The 5,196-nt window shown below is 42.0% G+C and overlaps 1 pseudogene; it reads right to left on the bottom strand.

Annotated features, from left to right (window-relative positions):
• Positions 1-2,048: 2,048 nt before the first annotated feature.
• LOC102877678 lies at positions 2,049-2,527 on the bottom strand (annotated as a pseudogene).
• Between the last annotated feature and the right edge of the window lie 2,669 nt (positions 2,528-5,196).

Below are 5,196 nucleotides of genomic sequence, written 5' to 3'. Positions count from 1 at the left end.
TTTTTTTTTTTTTTCATTTTATTATTTTGTGTGTGTGCACCATGAAATAGGATCTGACTGATCCAGGAGGAGATAGTCCCTCTTTCTCCAGCAGAGCCTTTGGTGGATTCAAACCACATACCTCTGGAATTCCAGTGCAGCTTCTTGCCACTAGGCCACCAGAGCTCTCCTTGAAACTCTAACTTATACAACGGTAATGATTCAATCTAAGACAGGAACATGTACAGAGAGGATTTCTGGTTGGTAAAGCCCATACACTCCTATCGGTGCTTTTTCTAAGTTCTACCGTTAGAACGGGTAGAAAATACTCCACATGCGCTGCACTGCCAACTGTGCCTCGTGGCTGCTGTTGTGCAGCGGTCTGACCCTCCACCGGTTGTCACGGGAGAATGAGCATCTTTCTCCCGCGGAGCAGCTGGACTCGAACCCCACACCTAAGCATTTGCAGTCTGATTTTATTACTAGGCCTCCTAAGCTGGCAACTGTTTTAAAGACGGCAACATGAGGGCTGTCCTCTTTTCCCTTTTCACCCCCCTTCAACGTCTGCTCTCCTTTCACAACCAAAACGTAAACATTGTCAAACTGAACTTTTCTAAACTAGGTAATTGGGAGGTGGGGGTGGGGTTTGTTGTTTGTTTGGGGGTGGTTATTTTGTTTTGTTTGGGTTTTATTAAATAAGCTTATTTTTCTGTCATAATTGAAGACCTCAACTTGTCTGAACGCAGGCCTGGTCCAAGGCACCAGCACTCTTTTAAGACTCATCATTCCCTATAACCAAGCAGGATCCTCTGTGGCCCTCCTGACTTTAGTTATTATCAAACGCTACGGCAGTTTTTTCTTCTCAGTGCTACCACCCCAGAGATTCCAACTTTCTGCTTTCCTCGTCCTCTCTCCCCCTCTTTCTCCTCTACTTGTGCCTTCAGGCACCATCACACTCCCTGAGAAAAGGAGCTTGTCCCCCCTCACTGCATCACAGCCCCTCCAGCCCCACCCCAGGTTTACTCCTCAGAACCCCAGGAACCTTTCTCGTCAGCAAAAGCGCGCGAAAAAGAAAAGCCAGTCTGAGCGAGCCCAAATATATCTGACAGCCATGAGGGGCCGTGTGCAGAGCTCCCGGCAGGCAGCGCGTGAGTCACGTCACCGCCCCGCCCACCGTGTGCAACCGCGTGCAGAGACGTCGGTGTTCACACTGAAAACCAGCGTGCATAGCTTTGCCCCTGCGCATGGAATGCCTGAGAAAAAAGATCCCGAAGCCTCTCACACTATCTTTGGTGGAGAAGAAAAAGAGTTAAAACTGGTTTCCCAAGAAGAACTCAGGAAGGGCTGCCATAGCGAGACAGGAGTGATGCCCAGAGGCCTGAAATCTCAGTAAAGGGACATCAAATACTAAAGCTATTTCCACTATTGCATTAAATGTTACGTTCTCTTTAAAACAGCTTGAAGAATGCTTTTAGGTGCCACCAAGTTACCTACGACTCATAGCAAGCCTATAAACAACAGATCTGAACCTTGCCATCTCTTGAACCACACTCAGGGTCTCTGATGTGCTTGAGCCCATTGTTAAACGCTGTAGATGCACCTGGTTGAGGTTCTTCCTCGCTTCCTCTATTCTCTACATTTCCCAGGCCCTCTTGAACACACAGCCAAAATATGTGAGACGAGGTTTAACCATTCTTGCCGTTAAGGAGCACTCGGATTACACTAGCATGGCTTAGATGTGGGGCTCTTCAGTATTCCCCCCCCCCATTCTAGAGTAGTTGTGTGTTGCCAAGTTGGAACTGACTCATAGCTGACCAGCTTTCAGAAGCAGTTTAATCTCATGGGTGTGATGGCCCATCCTTCTGCCTGGCAGCTGGTGGATTCTAACAGCATTCCTTTGGGATTATAGCACAGCTTCTTACAAACTTGTATGGTGAATGCTGCTGGCAAGCATTACCCAAGAGAGACAAGATTGGAAAGGTGTTGCAACAGCTTAGAAGGCTTTCAGGGTTATATAAAGTCTCATACAAGAAAGTCACTAGGCTCTGGGAACACCAGAAGGGCTTGCCTCAGTCAGTCAGTACCACATGGACCAGCTCCATCCCACAGTCTGGCACCTTGATAAATAAATCATAGTTGAGACAACCATTATTGTCCTCATGCCCTGCCACCAGCACCTTTACTTCACCTTCTGTCATCTCATTCTCTGACAAGAAAATGACAAATTTCAGGACCTATGACGGTGCAAGTCTCTTCCTTGTCAAACACATGAAGACCTTCAGCATAGTCCTCATAGGTGTCTTGGTCCCTATTCTCGGTCACATTTTGCAGCAGAGGCAGGATGTGTTCAAAACCAGGACTTTCACTTTCACTTCGTCACTCTTAGGGTTTCCAAGGACCATAAGCACCTCAGCATTGGTGAGGTTCTTGTCCACGGCCCTCATCATGTCCCCACACTGGCTGTACAGTATCTTGCCATTACCTATTTGATCAAACACTGGAAGGCCTCCTTAAATTCTGCTTTCAGGTCCTCGGAGAAGAGACACATCTTAAGTGCTCAGGTGTTAGAATCCTTTCCTGTAGTAAAGATGAGTCCTTAGTCTTTTAACTGGCATACTTGGTCTTTACCATTTTGGAGTGGTCATTTTCTGTACATTGTCCCCAATTCAGCAAGTCTTTTGCTTTCTTAACTGGTGTTGATTGTGAAACCAATTAAAATGATTTCACTGGCAACTTTCCCCCATCTATCACATATTGCCTGTTAGTCCAGTGAGGACTAAAAATTCAGTGAGGATTTTTGTTTTCCTGGCATTGAGCTGTAACTCATACTGACTACTCTTGTCTTTTGTCTTCTGCAATAACAAACATCAAGTGAGAGATACACATAATGTCGGTTGTTGTGGAGTCTTCTTCCAATCCTGGTGCCTTCATATAGTCCAGCATCTCAAATGATTAGCTCAGCATACAGACTGAAAAAGTTTGAAGAGAGAGTTTTAAAACCTGAGCTGACCTGATGCAAAACAAAGTTTCTAGATTCAGAGCCTTTATTCCTTCCTCTTTTGTTTTTTTCTGAGGTGCAACCAAATTCTGATAAGCCACCTTCTTAGAAAATTTCTTTCTTGGAGCATCAATTCATTTAGTTAATTATGAGCTTTCAGAAAATCCTCTTTTAGCTGCATCAATTAATTTATTCAGTTAACCATGAACCTACTGCAGTGGCGTGCTTCTGGCTTACAGCTACTTTGTAAAATCAAACCTGTTATTGTCTAGTTCATTCTGACTCATAGTGACACTTTTTTTCCCAAGCTGTCAATCTTTAGGAGAGAAGACTGCCCATCCATCTCCCTCCAAGCATTTGGTGACCTTAAATAGCTATCTAGGTGCCAGCCTACCATTAACACAATGGTTCAGAATTTAAACTGCTAGCACAACACTGTGCCACCAAAGCGCCTTACAGTAGCTGCTCTATATTTTTGTTATGTGCCACAGAGTTGGAACCAATCTATAGCTTACCCCCCTCAGCAGATTTTCAGAGGCTGTAAATTACACAGGAGGAGATTGCCCATCTTTACCCAGCAGAGCCACTGTTGGATTTGAACTGCACGCCTATGGGATGGCAACACAGCTTTTTACCACTAGGCTACAAGAGCTCTCGATAGGGAAGAGTATAACACTACTTCATAGAATACCAAAAGCCATAAATATTTCTGTAAATCTTTCTCCTGCTATACATTTGGTGAGTTCAAACAGCTAACCTTTTAGCTTGCAATGAAGCACTTTAACCACTGTATCACTAGGAGTCCTAGTTGACTTAATTAGCAGCTTTCAAAATATTCTTAACACTGTGGCTCATATAATTGTAGTTTAGCGTCACTGGGCACTTTAAGGTGTAGACTTTGACCTGCAATTTCAAAGACCGACACATTTTGAACACATATCCCGTTTGTCATGGAATAAAAGACAAAAACAGCATTATCATTCCATAAAACAAAGGTCAACAGTATCCCTCCATAAATTCCAAGTACACATTCATTCCTTATCAAATACTAGTAACATATATACATTATATATTTAATTCTTATGGCATATTGAGTGGGGAATTGCACTCCCAACCCAAAAGCTGCCAGTTTGAATCCACGGGCTGCTTTGAGGGAGAAAGATCTCTTCCCATTCAATTTACAGCCACTGAAAACCCACTGGATGGTCAACTATGAGTTGTCTCCAACTTACGGCAATGAGAGAGAGAGAGATCATGAATGTTTTTCTCTTTTTTCACCTGAATTTAAATGTTAATATCAAAGCTTGGAGAGGGTGGTGGATGTGGGACTGTGAGTGCACACATGCATGTACAAATAAATGTACATTTAGTTGCTGTTTCTGAAAATGCCAATTTTCTTAAGTTTGTTTAGCTTGATTTGCTAAAATTATGAAATATAGAGTTGAAGCTTAAATTTTTTTAAAAAATTGTTAAACTTAGCATGAGTTCTAAATCTTAAAGTGAGGAGCTCTGTCTACATTTATCAAGTTACTTAATGCTTTTGGGGTTTGGTTTTGAGGGCTTTTTTTTAAGAACCTGCCATAGTAATGCTATAGAGTTCTGGTGGCCTAGTGGATAAAGTACTGGGCTATCAACTCAAAGGCACACAGTTTGAATCTACCAGCTGTTTCTCTGGAGTAAGATGGGCAATCTCCCATGTGGTTTATAGTCTCTGAAAATTGGTTAGTGGGTCAACTACGAGTCTGTTCTGACTTGACAGCACATAGCCACAATAGCCTGATAATGTTAATGAATCTCTTTGTAGTGAAAGTAATAGTACAGTTTTTAACACTAAGAACTGATGTTAAACCATGTTAAAATTTTCACCACTTGTGATAAAATGGAGGTTAAAGTAGTAAGTTTTTCATCAAACTAAGTGCATTAACTTTAAAGAACTCTCTTTTACCATGATACTATGTCCTACCTAAATACTTTGGTTATAATGTTTCCTTTCAAAAAAGAAAAATAGAGAACTGCCTATTCAGTGTTTAACTCTTCTTAGTTGTTGTTATTATTGTTGTGTTATTTTGACAGTGATATTTTAAATCCAAAATCCAGGAAATACTGATACTCCTCAAGCCATTAGTTTGTATAGCTGAACAAATGGTTATCAGTTCAGTTCTTAAAATGTTTCCAAGTGGAGGGGAATTTATACCTAAAATACCATATTTTGATTGAGT

The sequence above is a fragment of the Elephantulus edwardii genome, unplaced genomic scaffold (genome assembly GCF_000299155.1).
Source record: "Elephantulus edwardii isolate Elephantulus edwardi_28Jun2011 unplaced genomic scaffold, EleEdw1.0 scaffold00093, whole genome shotgun sequence".
NCBI classification, from domain to species: domain Eukaryota; kingdom Metazoa; phylum Chordata; class Mammalia; order Macroscelidea; family Macroscelididae; genus Elephantulus; species Elephantulus edwardii.
This window is presented reverse-complemented; position numbering and strand designations above follow the sequence as displayed.